At 43.4% G+C, this 18,339-nt stretch overlaps 2 long non-coding RNA genes across 3 annotated transcripts in view; one reads left to right on the top strand and one right to left on the bottom strand.

Moving 5' to 3' along the window:
- LOC106801619 (uncharacterized) overlaps window positions 1-12,737 on the top strand; it is a 94,487-nt gene extending 81,750 nt beyond the window's left edge. The window contains exons 4-5 of one of the 2 annotated variants that reach the window (XR_015554951.1): window positions 4,890-4,965; window positions 11,250-12,737. This is a non-coding gene — a long non-coding RNA (uncharacterized LOC106801619). The remainder of the gene's footprint in view (window positions 1-4,889; window positions 4,966-11,249) is intronic. The other variant, XR_015554952.1, reaches the window with a different exon arrangement.
- Window positions 10,954-16,229, bottom strand: LOC147914737 (uncharacterized). Its single transcript, XR_015554953.1, has 4 exons — window positions 16,139-16,229; window positions 13,039-13,125; window positions 12,623-12,696; window positions 10,954-11,330 (listed from the first exon to the last, which is right to left on the bottom strand). It is a non-coding gene; the product is annotated as an uncharacterized LOC147914737 (long non-coding RNA).
- Window positions 16,230-18,339: the final 2,110 nt, after the last annotated feature.

The raw sequence follows: 18,339 nt of genomic DNA, 5'->3' as shown, positions 1-18,339 counted from the left end.
TACAGCCTTGGCCTTCAGGAAACTTATACTCTAATGAGGGAAACAGACATATAAACAGATCTAATAGGCTGAACGTCAAGAGAAGTGGGGGTGCTGCAGAAACCCAGACGAGGGCACCCCCAGACCAGCCTGAGAACCCAGGAAAGGCTTCCCAGAATAGATGACATCTGAACTGAATCTTGCTGTATGACATGAGGAAAGGTGGAAAGAGACTTTAGGGTAAACAGAACTGCATGAAATGGTTGGAGGGGAATTATAAATAGTTCAGTATTCAAAAACTAACATCTGTTGAGTGCTACTATATGCTAGACACTTCTCAGCCCTTTTTCTGTAATACTTCATGTAGTTAATATTTACAGAGGACAATGAATAGCCTGGCATTCTGGAAGGAAGGTTCATGAAAAGGAAAACAAAATAAAACAAAACAAATAAAAATAAGCAAACAAACAAACCCAAAAAAATCAGGCTGAAAAAAGCAGGTTGGGATCAGATTATGGAAGGGTTTTAAATACCTATATTATACCTAATTCAGAAGGTATTGGGGGCCGGCCCCGTGGCTTAGCGCTTAAGTGCGCGCACTCTGCTCCTGGTGGCCTGGGTTCAGATCCCGGGCGCGCACTGATGCACCGCTTCTCCGGCCATGCTGAGGCCGAGTCCCACATACAGCAACTGGAAGGATGTGAAACTATGACATACAACTATCTACTGGGGCTTTGGGGGGAAAAAGGGAAAAGAAGGAGGAGGATAGGCAATAGATGTTAGCTGAGAGCTGGTCTTCCTCAGCAAAAAAAAGAGGAGGATTAGCACGGATGTTAGCCCAGGACTGATCTTCCTCACCAAAAAAAAAAAAAGAAGAAGAAGGTATTGGGAGCTAATGCAAATTTTGGGGCAAGAGTTTGACATGATCAAGGCCATATTTTACAAACATTTTCTAAATTTGATACCTGCAAGATGGTATCAAAGATGGTGTGGAGAGAGTTGTATTTGGGACACCATTGAAGAGGTTGCTAAGATGCATCAGCCAGAGGTGAAAAGAATCCCCTTCTGCCCTCCTGACCCTCATACATTGCTGACCTCCTATGTAAACTCTCTCCACAGTGCCCTCTGGAATCTTTGTTTTATTGCACCATCCCTATATTCTTAACCTCTTTACAGAATGCACCCTCCTCCTCCTTGCCTTAAATAAAACTTGTTTTTTTCCTCTCAGGAATCCACTTGTACTGAGCCCCCTTGAGCTGAGGTTATTGATCATCCTATTGGACCCAGAACTTGCCCATTAGCAAATCATTTCTAGGCACCTCCCTGCCAACTCCCTCCTCCTGGGAGGACCATGCCATCCAATCCTCCTCCATCTTCCAGGCTTTGCTTACTCTCCTTTCATTCACTTTTCAGCACATGGCACTCTCCTGGAAGTTCTTTGGCAATTGTCACTTAGATGCTAAATCCAATGAGTTTTATATTTTAACTTGGGGCATTTGATTCTGTTGACCCATTGTTTCTTTTTTTTTTTTTTAAAGATTTTATTTATTCATTTTTTTCCCCCCAAAGCCCCAGTAGACAGTTGTATGTCATAGGTTCACATCCTTCTAGTTGCTGTACGTGGGACTCGGCCTCGCGTTGGACGGAGAAGTGGTGCCTTGGGGCGTGCCCGGGATCCGAACCCGGGCCGCCAGCATCAGAGCGCGCGCACTTAACCGCTAAGCCACGGAGCCGGCCCGACCCATTGTTTCTTGACAGATTCTCCAGAAATTATTTTTTCCTGTTTCTCCTCATACCCCTCTAGCCATCCTTCTCAGTCTCTTCTGCATGTTCTTCCTCTCCTCACTTCTTAAATGTAAGTGTGTCTTGGGCTTGTTTCTCAGCCGTCTTCCCTCCTCACCTGCCATGCTCTTCCAATGGTTTGAATCACCATCCATATGTTGGTGAGCTGACAACTCACAAATCAACACCACCAGCCCCAGCCTCTCTCCTGAGCTCTAAATCTATGTGTCTAACTGACTACTGGACAGCACTAACTCAGTGTTTCACAGAAACTCCAATTCCACATGCTCAAAAGAGTACTCTTTCCCGTCTATCCAAGACACCCAAGCAAAAGCCTGAAAGTCACTTCAACTCTTTGATTTCAATGACCACTTTTAACCACTCACTGAGTGTTGTTAATTCTGCCTTTTTCCTATCTTTCCTAGCTCTCTCTTTTGCTCCATTTTCACTATTACTTCTTTAATTTAGGATCTCATTATCCTTTGCCTAAAATGTTAGCTTTTTATTTTGAAAATTTTCAAATATAGGTAGAGTATAACGAACCCTTACATATCCATCATCTGGATTTAATAATTATTAACTTTTTGCCATAGTTACTTCATCCAATATTTCTACACTGTTTTAGAGCAAATCCAGGCATCATGACATCTCACCCATAAATATTTCAGGATGCTGTTTTATGTTACACAGTAGCATGATCACACCTAACAAAATTAACAAGAATGCCTATTATAATATTACCTAATACTCTGTTTATCTTCCAGATTTTCTCTTTACAGTTGGTCTGCTTGAACCAGGATTCAAACAAGGTCCACACACTGCATGTAGTTGAAGTCTCTTGGAAACAAAAATAGTCCCCTCCCTTTGATTCTTCCCATTGACTTTTTGAAGAGACTAGGTCAGCTGTCTTGGCTCACCTAAATTTTTCGGTTGTCTCCTAACATCTCTTTACCTTAGATCTTGCTCCTTCCCACCCCTTCCCCAATCCATCTTCCACATTGCCGTCAGAGCCATCTTTCTAAAATGCAGTTTGGGTCATGTTATTTCCCTGTTTGAAACTCTTCGATGGTTCCCATGAGCTGCCATGGTAAAATTCATACTTCTTCCTGTGTCATACTATAATGTTTTCACTGATCTCTACCTAAATTTCCAATCTCTTCTTTGTTTGACGCTTCCTCATACTATGCAGACCAAAAACTTCTCTTTTCCCTCAAAACACCAGCCTCAGACTCTGTCTGAATGCCATGTACTTGCCTCACTTCCACCTGGAAGAATAACCTTCATTTCCCAAAGCTCAGCTCAAGTATCACTTCCTCTATGACATTTTTCTGATTCCTTAAACCCCAACCAAGGAAAATTGACCATCTCCTCCTTCCATCCTGGCCCCCACAGTGCCCCACTGCACATAGTGTTTACATTGCTGGCTCCTTCTGAGGCTCCTTGAGCCTGGGTCCTACTCATTGTAGTAGTCTTATCAGCCCCAGGGATTTATCAAAAAATGGGCTTTTAATAAATGCTTGTGAGTAGGTGAATGAACGATAAATGGGTGACATTACAACCTGGGAAACATTAGATTTGTTCCAAGAAGAAATTCCTAACAGTCTCTCCTGCTCACGGCTCTTGAGGCCGTGGGCATAGCCAGACTTAGGTCAAGGACAGGGCCATTCCTATTTGAGAGCAGGGCCCCAGACCTCCAGCCTGTTGAGTTCCATCCTGTGCCCCAAGGAGAGTCATGTGGCGTTGCGTGACTTAGGTTCTATTACAAGACCACTGGATTCTCAGTAAAGGGAAGCATTTTTGAAAACATAGTCCTTGGGTGAGGAGAATTCCTTCCTCGGAGAAAGAAAGTTGCCTTCCTGGCAATATGGTTTATTATCAAGCATGGGATAAAGTGGGAAAAGGCAGGTTAGTGACAAAGCTGATCAGCAGGCTATTGTTCAGTGCCAGGTGTTTAAAGTCTATGAACTGGGCCGGCCCTGTGGCTTGGTGGTTAAGTGCGCGCGCTGCGATGCTGGTGGCCCGGGTTCGGATCCCGGGTGCGCATCGAGGCACCGCTTCTCCGTTCATCCTGAGGCCGAGTCCCGCATACAGCAACTAGAAGGATGTGCAGCTACGACATACAACTATCCACTGGGGCTTTGGGGGGAAAAATAAAATAAATAAAATCTTAAAAAAAAAAAAAAATAAAAAAAAAATAAAGTCTATGAACTAATTTCACGACACTGTGCATGTCACCTCCCTCTTTTGGCCTGTTTTTCAGTCTTCCAAACAAAGATATAGGACTAGATGATCTCTGAGATCATTTCCAGCTCTATCATTTTATTATCTAATTCGTATATAATACCAGTATAACATGTTTTCCATATGATAAAGATTCAAGAATTATTGATGGCATTTTGCAGATATTATTATACATTATATAATATAGATCTGTATTATACATTATATAGAAACTGAGTGCAGTGGGGCAAGAGATTTGCTTCAGACACGTGGAGGTAGCACCAGGCCCGAATCCTTCCCGAGCTCTGTTTCATGAAGCAATCAATGTTTCCTGGCTCCCCAGCGGAGCTGCAGTATCTTTCCCTTTAGAAAAGCTGGTCTGTTTTTTCCCTCCAAGCCTGCAGAAAAAAATCAAGGGCATGAGTATTAATAGGAAAAATATTAGAGCCCACTTATTCCACTCCCACAGCCTACAAGGGTTTGAATCTCACAGTATTGAAAGTAAGAGAAGTCAGTGTTGCTGAGAATGTCAGGGTGCACGTGAGAAGGAGGCTGGAGCAGGAGAAGGGGAACAGATTTGAGCTGCTGGGGATGCATTTCGGTGTCTGTGGAGCAGGATCGGGGGTGGGGCACTGATCCCAACGGCATAATGACAAGGTCAGCCTCATCTCTTCTCTCTGTTCTTGGCAGTAGCCAGTCTAGCTAGAAAGAGCAATCTGTCAAGTCTAATTAGAGTGAAAGAAAGTGAACAATGGGTGCCCCGCTCTAAAGTGACGGCCCAGTGTAATGGGGTGGAGGAGCTTGGGAGGGACATGTGCTTTGTGTGCTGGAGTTGGTTCCTTCAAGTGGATCCTTTCTGAACTCAAACTGCAACACAACTTAAACTGGATTCGTATTTACTTCACCAGAAATCTTCAGGTCCCTGCGCTTTTTAGCACATGCACATCCAGCAAAAGCAGAGGAGGACCTGGCTCTGTTTCAAAGGTGAGGCTATAATTGAAAATAGTTACATCACGCGGCCGTGGAGACAGTGCTGTGTGCATGCAACCGATATTTATTAATTTGTCCATGTTTCTCTTTTGTGTTTAATTATATTGGTGGAATATAAGATTTCTCTTATTATTTTTGCAACCTTTTTTATTATAAGGCTTATAAATGGATTCTCAAAATTTCAGAACTGCCTGAAATTTTAGTAGGATCACAAATAAGCACATTTTAAGATGCAAAAACATTTTAATTATATTTTTGGCTTACACTTTAAACGACCTCTCCGATTTGGATATTTTAGTTCTTGCATCAAAAGTAGGTTTCACAGGAAAAGGGTATATTTTATAAATGGAATCAAATAAATATATTTCTTAAAATAAATACATGAATACAGGTTATTGAAGCTTAAAAACTATGCATTTGCATAATCTAAAACCTCAAATAACAAAGGCCTGTTATCAGCAAATATTATCCTGAAGACTAATGGTTTGTTAATTTAACTCTGCCTCAGTGTGGGACATTCAGATGTCTTAAAGGTGTGAGAAAAAATAATTCTCTGAAGTGGGAGAGAAAGAATGGGAAGAGAGTAAAAACAAACACAATTTATAAGTTATAAGTCTCAGTCTGCATGATTTTGCTGCCCTTTCCTGTGCGTTACCTCATTTAATCCCCAAAGCACCCTGTGAAGTATGTTACCAATATCTTCATCAACAGATAAGGAAACCAAGGCTCTGAGGACTTAGCCCAACGTAACAGAGAAATGTAGTCGGGCCTCGAACCCAGGTCCCAAGGCTCCAAGTCTAGTGTACATCTCAGCTCTGTATTGCTGATAGAATCAGGAGACATTACATTTTAAAAATCATCCAATTCGTAAGGATAGTGCCAACACGACTCTCTTCCAATCTCTCGGTCTCTTACGGACATGAATGAGGCTGTGGATTTTAGTTTGGTGTTTTTGTACCACTTACCATACTTTACTGCATGTTGCTAACCTTTTATTTTCTAACAGCATCACTTGTTTCTTCTCTGTCCTTTCTTTTTTTTTTCTTTTACATACATATTATCTGAATAAATTACCTTATAAAAAGATAACGGGAAAGTCTGCCAATGCTACACACCTCACCCCAGACCCATCCTCTCCCTAGAGAAACCAGTTATCAATTTGGGGCATAACCAACTGTTTCTGCGTGTGTTTGCATAGATGTGTGTGTTTGTATCATACTGTTTTGGGTCTTTTTAAAACATAAATCGTACCATGCTGTACTTTTTATTCTGCAACTTGCTTTTTTTTTTTTTAAACTTACTATGCCTTGTGGAGATCTTTTCATGGCAGTACATTTAAATCTAATCCATTCTTTTTAATTGTTACATAGCATTTCATGCACTGTCACCTTTACTGTTTCCTCTCTACCTTGCCTCTGCTTTTGAAATGGCTTAGTGGCACAGCAAGTCAACATTAACCATATTTGTGTTTATGGGACAGGTAGAGACAGGCATAAGCTTGATGGCTCGTTGGAATGTTAACAAGTAAGAAAGAAACGAAACATAAGGAAGCACCCACACTAGCGCTTGGGGCTGAGATGAGAGGCCTCAGGAGGCGCAGTGTTATCAGTAGAGTCGTTACCTCTCAGCCTCTGAATTTTAGCGTTTACTTTTTTTTTTGAACCCACCTGTTCTTCAGAGATATATTCCTTATATATAAGAGATAACAGTAACATGCTTGACTGGGTGCTGTGAGGATTAAATGAGAGAACACATCGGAAAGAACATCAAAACTGTGCAGACCAAGACGGGTACATTATGAATTGTGTTTGCTTACCCTCTTCCCTCCCCCTCCCTCCCACTTCAGATATTATGTTGTGAGGCAATAACTCAAAGAAGGGTAGTTAGGAAATGGAGCTGTGAATGTCGTTGTTAGATATTCTGGAGCAGGAATATGCCTAGAAGCATGGACTTTGGAGGCTGACTGGTCTCTGGATTTAAGTCCTGCTGTGGCTAATTATTAGTTGTGCAACTTGGGTAATGTTTTGTCATATGTAAAATAAGGGTAGTAATAATAGTAAACAGCCTGTGGGGTTGTGGTGAAGTTTAAATGAGATAATGTATGCAAAATACTTATACAGTTTCAAGTGTAGAGGAAAGTCAGCTGCTGTCATCATGATCAGTCAGAGAAGTTGCAATATCCCCACTTCCATTTTCTGTCTATTAAGTGTTGCTATCTGGTTTCCTCAGACATGACAATAAAGGAAGGCCTAATCGCAGGGTTAAAGCACAGCCATTCATTGTTCCTTTAGTCCATAATTTATTTTTTTAAAGCAGGTATTCCCTGAGCACCCACTGCATGTCTGATACCCTGATGGGTACTGTGTGAAGCATAAAGGAAGTGCAAGACAGGGCTCTTGCCCTCAGAGTGCTTACAGTTATTAAATTGAAGTGCCTTAATGTACGAGGTTAACAGTGTAAAAAACTCTGAACCTGTCAGATGAAAGGCATTCTGTAATATGCTCTCTGGGTAACAGATAATAATATAAACACAGGGTAGTATTATGAATATACATGCCTAGTGGCTATTTTATCAAGATTTTCTGTTAATTACAAAGGTATAGATATATAATCCTGTAATGCCTGCTTATTCCTTCCTTATCGAGCCTCAGAATTATTTTAGAAGCTCACCTGGGCCTCATCTATAGAACCTGAGCCATTAGATCAGACGCTAACTCGGTGCTGGTTTCCTGGCGGTGCACTGCTCTGACTTCCTCTTGAGAGTACTGGAAAGAATGAGCTCGCCAGCCCAGCGAGAGGAGCTGCCCTCCACATGGCCTAAGGCTTGGTTGAGTAGCAACGTAGAGATATTCTGTTTTTCCCAACAAAATAGCTGATATTTAGTAAGCAAATAAAATCCCAAAAGAGTAGGAACTGGCTTAAAGAGCCTGAGGATGGCACACGAAGGGACTGAAAGTACGTTATTTTGGGGGGTAAATTCCCAGGAAATAAACCTATAGTATTTCTGCAATGTCAGCCTAGTCCTTCTCAACCCAGTTAGCTTTCTCTGACCCACAGAGCCCATTTTCTGGGGTGCGTGTGAACCCATTCCAGCCGGCCCAAACTGAAATTCCAACTGGACAGAAAAGGCCACCTCAGGCCGGCCCCGTGGCTTAACGGTTAAGTGTGTGCGCTCGGCTGCCGGCTGCGGCGGCCCGGGTTCGGATCCCGGGTGTGAACCGACGCACCGCTCCTCCCGCCATGCTGAGGCTGCGTCCCACATACAGCAACTAGAAGGATGTGCAGCTATGACAGACAACTATCTACTGGGGCTTTGGGGGAAAAATAAATAAATAAAATCTTTAAAAAAAAAAAAAAAGAAAAGGCCACCTCAGCTGTCAAGCACAGAAGCCACATGTGGCTTTTGGTTTAAGAATCAGTCCAGGCAGCACATGCTCTGAGTGCTTGGGGAGTGGTATGCCTATTCCTGATACGAGAACAAGCAGCCTCTGTCTTAATTCCACACTTAAATCGAGGATAGACAATTCTGAATGTTTCTACTTTTTTTGTGTGTGTGAGGAAGATCTGCCCTGAGCTAACATCTGCCAATCCTCCTCTTTTTGCTGAGGAAGACTGGCCCTGGGCTAACATCTGTGCCCATCTTCCTCTACTTTATAAGGGACACCCCACAGCATGGCTTGACAAGCGATGCGTTGGTGCGCGCCGGGGAGCTGAAGCGGCGAACCCCGGGCCGCCGCAGCGGAGCCCCGCACTTAACCGCTTGCACCACTGGGCTGGCCCCTGCATGTTTCTACTTTTAAAGGAGCTATGTTAAATCATTCTTATGAGAAAAAAATCACTTATTGTGTAAAAAGGTGTGATTTCTCAGGGAGTCCTTTTAGAGCTGAAGGGATTTCTTAGCAGACAAAGGAGTGCTCATTAAATCATACCTTTGTGAGGAAGAGATTCTTAAGCCTAAGGTGCAGGACATGTAATTATTAGGTTAAGTAGGATTCAAAACACTGTCTCTAGCACCCCTTTCTGAGGCGATCTTTTTATTTTTATTTGATAAATAGGGGCACCTTTCTGAAATTTTTGCCTAGAAACCCAGAATAACAACTTGTAGCATGTTAGAATTCTAGAAATAGTTTGACCCTGCATTTCACAGTCAGAGTTCAGGGCTCCAAAAATATGCTGTCCAAATCATTATTGGCGATTAATTTATTTTGCCCTCCTGCAGGAGGTGAAGCAGCCAGTGTAATGAGACTTGAGAGAGAGCCCATTTTCCAAGGAAGAACAAAGAGAAAGCGGGCGCCCCTCCCCCTCGGAGAAGCTGCTTTGCTTTGTCTGAGCCTACTCCCTCTGAGGACTGCAGCGGGAGAGGCTGAGGGCTGTGTCCCTGCCAATTAGTTTAGTAACACTTGGTTCAGCAGTCCTGAGGAGTTGGGGAGATGTGTGCCTGCCTGCACAGTATTAATGTTATCAGCTGCCCTGGTCATGTATCCGCTCCCTGAAGGACACCTTTATAACACAGTAACACTTAGGGAGACATTCCCCTCCTTTACTTCTGTTTCTCTGCCAATAAACAAATGTCAGGCATTGTCTTGGATCCGGTCCCTGATTCACTAAGTTACTAAGTTATCCATTGCTCTTCTTTGTCCTCCAAACACTGAGCTCTCAGTGCTCATCTGGTTGGATCCAGAATGTGAAGGCTACAGCCCAAGAGGTCACGTACAGGACTTGGGGGCCCAACCTTCCTTCTCCCAGACCCTCAAGAAGACTTCTGTTCCAGTTGGGTTCCTAATTACGGTGTTTCTGGTGCTACTGGACAAAAGAGAGGACCTTGTTTTGAACCAGAACCTATAATTTATGCCTACAGCTATGCCCTGATGGGAGATGGGAATTTTCATGTCAGAGAATAGGGACCTGATAAACAGCATTACGAGTCCAAATTAAACCATCCACCTATGGGTCTTCACCCCCTTAGTAGAAGAAAAATGGCGATGCACGATTCTTACACTTAATGCTCTGAATCTTTGCAAATGGGAGGGACAAGAAAGTTATTAGTGCATCATTTGGGCAACGTGAAGGACAGGGCTCTGTAGGAGAAAGCCTCAGCTTAATGAAGGGCAACATAAAGCTCCAAGCAGCATAAAAAGGGAGACGATGCACTTCGGCATCGTCTTGCAGGTCACAATTCTCAGCAGTCGCGTTGGCTCAAGAGCAGAAGCGCAACTCGTCATCTTCTTTCTGTGGGCTTCAGCCATAGGGGGAGAAAGGTGGTACCACAATTCTCTCCCAGTGGATGACGATGACGTGTTCTAAGCAGATGGCTGCAGAGGCTCCTGTCAAATGAATGAAGAGAAAAAGGAAGTGGGGAGAGGAGGAGGGACTCTAGAAATGGCACTACAACAATCCTGGAATAAAAATGAGGGGAGAGATGATAAGCACAACCACCTTGATAGTCAACCCCTTGCCCTTTTTTCCCAACGGCTTCTGATAACCTGTTTTAATATTTTGTAAATAACTTAAAGCAGGATAGGATAAACGAAAGAGAGCCCCTATCAGGTTCTATTTTCACTGTCCTTCAAGATTGTTTTAAATAACAATTATATCATAAAAATCAAATCCACCCTTTTTAGCTTTAGGAAGCATTAAAAACAGTCAAGCCCTTTGAAACACTGTATACCCAAACCATAATGGGCCTCTAGGTTTCTCTTCTCCAAAGAAAGGCTGCTCTGGTTGTGCCCATTACTTTCAGTTTTGTTGGGGAGGGGACATAACGTGCAGCATTCTGAGTGCAACGGTATTTGGAACGTCTGCCTGGTCTGTGCGGTCCCGGGAGCGACGCCACAGCCTCCGGCGAGATCCGAGCTTTCTCCCTTGTCACCAGCAGGCGGCGCTGTTTTCGGGGCGCCCGCGGCCGCCGCCCCGCCCGCCACGAAGGTCACTTCCGCCTTGGGCCTGCGAGGCGGCCCCCCGTCCCCCTCCCCCCCGGCCACGCCTTCTGGTTTTGTATGAGGCAGCCTCTTTCACCCAGCGCTGTCTGCTAACGTTTCTGAACCACTATGCTCTTGTGACTGTTTATGCTGCTTGAAAACTTGCTTCTGGGGTCCTTTGAAAGAATGGAAATCGTAAAATAACATGTATTTGGGATTTCGAAACCACTGACTTTTTAAATATCTCTAATGCATTTCAACTTAGTCAAATAAAAAGAGCCAATGACTCGACAAAATAGGCAATATATGTTGAAAATTAGAGCTTAAAAAAAAAAAAAATCCCTTTCCTGTTTATTCCAGACTCTTCTACAGGCGAGAGAGCAGCTCGAGAAAATTCAGCTGCGGCGCCATCTGCTGGACGCTCTGCGACGCTGCAAGGCCCTGCGGAGAAGGAGAGGTCGGCTTGTAGGTGAAGGCCCGCCTTCTGCCCAGGAAAGGCTCTGGCACCAAGGTAGCAGTCTGCTTATGTAAAAAGAGCTCAACTGCCCGTCTACAAGACAGTGGTCTCCGTTTTGGGGAGCCGTCGTATGTCATATGAGGGCCCTCTTAGGAAAACCTGGGGCTTTGGGAGAAGAGGAGGCATAACCTTTCATTACCCCACGTCTCTCAGGTGCAGGGCTGAAAACTAAAACTATTTTCCATTGCTGCACAGGGAAATATCAGAAACAGAAGTCACAATGTATTTGTTCTCCTGAATGGAACTGATTTTGCCAAATGGAAGGAATTTTTAAGGTGAAGAGAGTGACAGAAAAAAAATTAATCTGGGAGCGGGGAGGTGTTAAAATATGGCCTTGGCTGTGATTTGATATAAGGTCACCAAGCCCTGCTATCATTTTCCAAACTCGTAAATCAGCTCTGATTTAGTTGAAGATTTTTCTATTTAGGAGACTTGAGGCCCTTTCCACACAAAGGTCTAAACCCATTTACAAACTCATTTATGTACATACTTCAGCGTAAACCTGCATTCACCGTTGTTGCAAACTTTGTTAAAGGCCGTAATCAGAAAACGCTTGGGGAACTGGTAGAAAGCCGAATTTTAGAGCAGAATTACAGTTGGCCTACCCATCTGGAAAAATAGGGTATCCCTGACAGGAAATATTTGTAATGGAAAAATGTTATCAAACATAGTTCTGAGGGCCAGCTTAGCAGTTAAGTGCGCGCGCTCTGCTACTGGCGGCCCAGGTTCGGATCCTGGGCGCGCACAGACGCACCACTTCTCCGGCCATCTGAGGCCGCCTCCCACATACAGCAACCAGAGGGATGTGCAACTGTGACATACAACTATCTACTGGGGCTTTGGGAAAAAAAAAAGGAAGATTGGCAATAGATGTTAGCTCAGAGCCAGTCTTCCTCAGCAAAAAAAGAGGAGGATTAGCACGGATGTTAGCGCAGGGCTGATCTTCCTCACAAAAACAAACAAACAAACAAAAAACATTGTTCTGACCCTCCAGAGCTTGATAATAGCTTTCTAACAAAGTGAGTTTTTGTGTTCTGGACTGAGCTTATAATATTTTCCTGAAAGAGATGAAGTAGCTTTACCAATAATATAGCCTATTGGAACCTAACTGGTTATGTAGTGCTTGGTCACATCATGTGACTTCTATATACAGTCATTGTTTTATATGGACATCCTTTGGTGCTTCAATAACTAAGCCCTCATGGATGAGACATACCTGATTCTACTGCCATAGCAAATAGTTTCGTAGAGAAAATGTTAACCCTCCATATGGGTGCTTGAAGAAGATAACTAAGAAAACAGGATGAGAAATAAAATTAAAAACCATTGCACGGGGGCCGGCCCGGTGGCGCAAGTGGTTAAGTGCGCGCGCTCCGCTGCGGCGGCCCGGGGTTCGCTGGTTCGGATCCCGGGCGCGCACGGACGCACTGCTTGGCAAGCCATGCTGTGGCGGCGTCCCATATAAAGTGGAGGAAGATGGGCACGGATGTTAGCCCAGGGCCAGTCTTCCTCAGCAAAAAAAGAGGAGGATTGGCAGATGTTAGCACAGGGCTGATCTCCTCACAAAAAAAAAAAACAAAAAACCATTGCAATGGGGGCCGGCCTGGTGGCATAATGGTTAAGTTCACGAACTCCACTTCGGCAGCACGCAGGGTTTGCAGGTTCGGATCCCGGGCATGGACCTATGCACCACTCATCAAGCCATGCTGTGGTGAGGTCCTGTATACAAAATAGAGGAAGAAGGGCACAGATGTTAGCTCAGGGCTAACAAAAACAAACCAAACAAACAAAAAATTGCGATGCGTGGGTGGACTGTATCAGAGAGAAGACTGAGTATATTTTCTATTTTGAATAAACAAAGAGTTATTGGGTACCAAACTGTGACCAGTATAGAAAATATGTGATGGCTGATGCCACATCTATCATACCGCTCTTTTACTAATGTATTTGTAGAGGAGAATCTTTCAGAGAAATAAATAACTTGATAACAAATCAGCATTGTAAGTGGTGGCGTGAGATGGAGAATTGAACATGGTTCGGTGAAGGTGCTTTCAGGGTCTCTGGCTCAGGACAGTGCGGGACGGGATCACAGATGGAGCAGTGAAAGCCAGATACCTTGAGGCCTCACAGTTTTTTCCTCTCGTGTGGCACAGGACAGTCCCTGGAAACTGAAGTTTTCTCTTCTGTAGTTCTCCTTATTTCTTTAACTTTTTTGTTTAAAGGGTGCCTCTACCCTCAGAACAGAGCCACATATTCAAACTACCTGTCATTTTCTTCACAGACGTCCCAAGAGCATTCATTGAGCACTATTTCTGGTAAACTCAATATAAAAAGGCTATCCACTCCCCCAGCAATTGGGCTCGGGGTTCAAATATCTTGTATTTGGCGAAAAGCAAGGGAAAATTTTTCTAGAGATGACCTCTCCCTTGACTTTCACCCTGTTCTAAATTGGGCTTTTGAGAAAATGTGACCATTCTCTCAAACATATGAAACATTGAACTTGGTAGAAATTTCTATCCAGATCCTAGAGTTAGGTAAGTGTGTCTCTTATGGTCAAAATCCTGACTTCACAGAGGAATTGCCATGTCAATGTTGATTCAACTTGTTTTTGATCTCTCAGCATTGATCAGTCCTCTTCTCTCCCCTCCCTACAAAATGTCAGGCTAACATCTGCTCATCAGTGGGTCTTGGCTTTCCGGCCACTTCCTCTGAGAAGATTTCCTTGACCCCCCAGGGCGGGGAGGGTGCCCCTGCTGAGTTCCCAACACCTCATGGTTCCCCATCATTGCTCTAATACCACACTGTCACTGCTTATCTGTCTGTCTCCCATACTAGATTCTTACGTCCTATGAAAACGAGGCCAAGGCTGCTGTTATGTTCATTTTGCATCCTCACTGCCTAATTAGTGCCTCAGACCAAGCAGATGTTAGGTAGGAATTCAACACAGAGGTGGGAGGGGAAGAGTGTTTCCAGTGGAGGAACTGGCATGACCACATCCACAGGTACAGACCTGAAAGAGTGCCTAGGAGCATGGGCGTGGTGAAGCCTGAGGGGGGCCGAGGAAAGATAAAATGGGAGAGAGTCTGGGCTGGTTATGAATATTGTGAATGTTAGTTTAAGGCAGTGGTCATAAGAAGTTGAAACAGTTGCAAATGATGGCATTTCTGGTGTATTGTGTATCAGACAACTGCTTTGCATATATTTTCATCAAATGTGGAGCCCCAGATCTAGCCCATTCCACTTGTGGAAGATATCACTTAATTGGCAAAACCAGTCTACATGGCCAAACCAGTCAGTTAAATAGACTTATTTGCTATCATAAAAAGTTTAGCTTCATTTTTTTAATTAAAAACACTATATTACTACAAGGTCTTCCACCACCTCAGTTGTGACTTCTAATTCTAAGATAGCTGCTGTCCAAGGCACAACGCTTGCCAGGAATTTGTCCAGGGGCTGAAATGAGGTGCTGCCCTGTCAGTGTTTCTTACTTGGCTCTCTAGAGATTCTCCCTCAGGCGTGATGAATTCTCTAATCATCCCTTCGTTTGGGGACAAAGCACAGTTCAGGATGGCTGAAGGGAGCCTTTCTGTGGTGAAGGGTCAGAGCAATTGGGAAGGGGAGGCTGGAAAAGAGAAATCAGTTCAGTGTCAGCTCTTCCCAGGCAGATCACTTTCAGGAGAAGGGGTATTCAGTAGTTCAGAATCTGGAAATTGACCCCCTTAATACTATCAATGCTGTGTACTCTCAAGGTACCTAGACCCCAGTTTGAAGACTATGGTTTTAAAGAACCCTAATTTTATGCTACAGACCAGTGGGCTCCAGAGTGGGGTATGCAAGAGGTAAGAAAGAAAATATTACAAACTCTACTTATACTTTTTTTATGTCATCCTCTTAAACTTTCTATTTTGTTGGATGTTTATAATTTATATAAAATAGAAATGCACTAGTATATAAATAATTTAAAATAAATTATGTGTGTGTGTATTAGAGAGAGGAGGTACAAACATTAGTTTACTGATAAGCAGATGCAACCAAAAAAAAAATCTGAGGACCACTTTTAGGGTCAGTGGGGAGTCACCAAAGGCTTCTGAGTAAGGGGATGAAAATGAGCATAATTGTTGACTGCAGGAGCTGGTGAGGAACAGTGCCAGCCATCGAGGAGGATACACAGAGGTACTATGCCCGCCTTCAGAGAGCTGGCAGCCTGGCTGACACAAGAAAAAACAACTAACAACAGTGAATGATAAACAGTGCATGGCTAATTAAAGGGAGGACAATGAGGAAGAAATTTAAGAGAACGTAGAAAGGGCAACTGTTTTTTAATTTCGTTTTTAAACATGCATTTCCTGTAGAAAGAGCTGAATTTTCAGCAACGCCCTAAATGGTGATGGCCTTGCCACACTATTTTCATTTCAGAGTCCAAGCATTCTGTTTGGTCATGTTCCTTCTTTTCTAAATTGATGTTTTATTTCTGATTTGGGAGACCATGGTTCTTAGAAGAAGAAACACCTAAAAATGTGAGAGTTTGTGATGAAAAAGTATTTACATCTGTAATCTTGGTCTTTCAGAAGATCCCAACATTATAATGGTTAAAATGTCCAGGGAAAAGGGAAGTTAGGGGAGTAATTTCAGTAGTTTCCGTATTTTTAGAAATTCTCCTATGACCAAAATTTCCCAGAGAGAGAGATTTTAAAAAGTTCCCAAAGAATATCATAATAAGGCATAATAGTACCTTATAGATGTGTATAGTAGATCCAGTCTCAAAGGATTGCATCCCCCGCAGTTATGTCTCCATTGAGTGGTAAGCGTGATAAAAGAGGCCAACAGGCATCCCAGACTCACAGTCTGAGCAGGAGCTCAGGCCTCCTGACAAATACTGTGTTGGAAAAGAACCCTGAAGTGTCCACCCAGGTGCTCACTCAGACCCCACCCTCCTCACAATAACACCATAGGCATTGTTTTAGCCATTTAATGGAAGAAAAAAACCCTAAGACTTGGAGCAGATAAGTGCACTTGCCGAGTGCACCGTGACTAAGTGGCAGGGCTGGAATCCAGTCGGGTCTGTCTCACTCAGAGCCTGGTTTAGTGCCTGGGAGGGGGCTGGTCATTTCTGATGGGACAGTTGCAGTGGAGTGGGAGAGGTAGAAGGCAGATTACACGGGGTTTAGTCACTTATTATTCATCAGATGTTTATTGGGGAGGACGGGACTTCCAGCTCTGGCAGAGTGAGGAGGTGGGCAAATCCTCTCCCCCAAAAAGCAACTACAAAGCTGGAAAAAAATGTTGAAAACAATCATTTTTAGCACTCTGGAAATCGACCAAAGGCATATAATAATCTGAGAAGTGTTCATGCTTGAACGACTGCTGAGGTTCAGTGGTAAAAGTCAGAAGCTATGGCATCCTTGCCTAGCGACGCTCCCATTTCCCAGCCCTTCCCCAGCCCAGTCAGCATGCTGTGAGGACCAGCAGCTTTGCTGCCACAAGGAGGGCTCACTTGATTTGGAGCAGGAGAGGGCCAAAGTTTCTACTAACCTGAGGTTACAGTTGTGGTTGGGGCAAGTGTATTCCTGGCTGAGGTTGTGCACATTTATGGCTGAGAACAGAGGGCCTGAGGTAGCCACCTACTCTTGGCTGACCTTGAGGATTCCTATATAGAGGAGCTGTGAAAGGGCCCAATGGAAAGTAAAAGTAAAAGCCCAAATAGAACTGAAAACAGCCTGAACTTTGAATGTGCTCCCCTGCCCACACACAAATCATTATCAGAGGATGGAAGCCTTATTGGCTTGAGGTGTTTGAGCACAATTTCTGTCCCATCGTTGGCTGACCATTAGGCTACTTAGACAGAGGGGTGACCCCTAGGAAGCCAGACTTAAAAATAAAAACAAGAAGAAATAAACTGAGCAGAGATACCAGCAGCCACACACTTCAAAGGAGACAGATTTCATAGATTTAACCCAGGCAAGTTATTAGACACACAGACACAAAAGACAGCCTTGAGGGAGAAAATCAGAATCCAGAGTTGCTACAATATATTATTTTTAATACCCAGTTTTCAATAAAATATGGGAAGAGGTAGGAAAGTATGACTTATTCTCAGGAAAAGGAAAAGTCAATAGAAACTCTGAGTGTCCCCAAAAGTTGAATTTAGCAGGCAAAGACATCAAAGCAGCTATTATAAATGTGTTCAAAGAACTAAAAGAAATCATGTTTAAAGACTCAAAAGAAAGTAGGACAATAATGAATCCACAAATAAAGACTCTCAATAAGGAAACAAATTATTAAAAATTTTAAAAATGTAATTTCTGTGGGCCGGCCCCGTGGCTTAGCAGTTAAGTGCGTGCGCTCCGCTGCTGGCGGCCCGGGTTCGGATCCCGGGTGCGCACCGACGCACCGCTTCTCTGGCCATGCTGAGGCCGCGTCCCACATACAGCAACTAGAAGGATGTGCAACTATGACATACAACTATCTACTGGGGCTTTGGGGGAAAAATAAATAAATAAAATTAAAAAAAAAATAATTTCTAGAGGTGAAAATAAGCAATAACTGAAATGAAAAATTCAGTAGAGGGGCTCAAAAGCAGATTCAAGGTGGCAGAAGAAAAGAATCAGTGAACCTGAAGAGAGAGCAACAGAAATTATCCATTGAAGAATAGAGAGAGTAAAAACTGAAGAAAAGTGAATAGAGCCTCAGAGACTTGTGGGACAACATCTAACATACCAACATATGTGTAATGGGAGAGGAGAGAAAGGGTCAGAAAAACTATTTGAAGAAACAGTGTCCAAAAACTTGGCAAATTTGATTTAAAACATTAATTTACACATCCAAGTAGCTGAACAAACCCAATTAGGATAACTACAAAGAGACCCACACTTAAACACAGCGTACAAACTGTTGAAAGCCAACAACAAAAAGAACATCTTGACAGCATCAAGA

The sequence above is a fragment of the Ceratotherium simum genome, chromosome 17, assembly GCF_057802395.1.
Source record: "Ceratotherium simum simum isolate JZ-2026a chromosome 17, ASM5780239v1, whole genome shotgun sequence".
NCBI classification, from domain to species: Eukaryota; Metazoa; Chordata; class Mammalia; order Perissodactyla; family Rhinocerotidae; genus Ceratotherium; species Ceratotherium simum.
The sequence above is the reverse complement of the archived record's forward strand: the minus strand, read 5'-3'. Positions and strand labels throughout refer to the sequence as shown.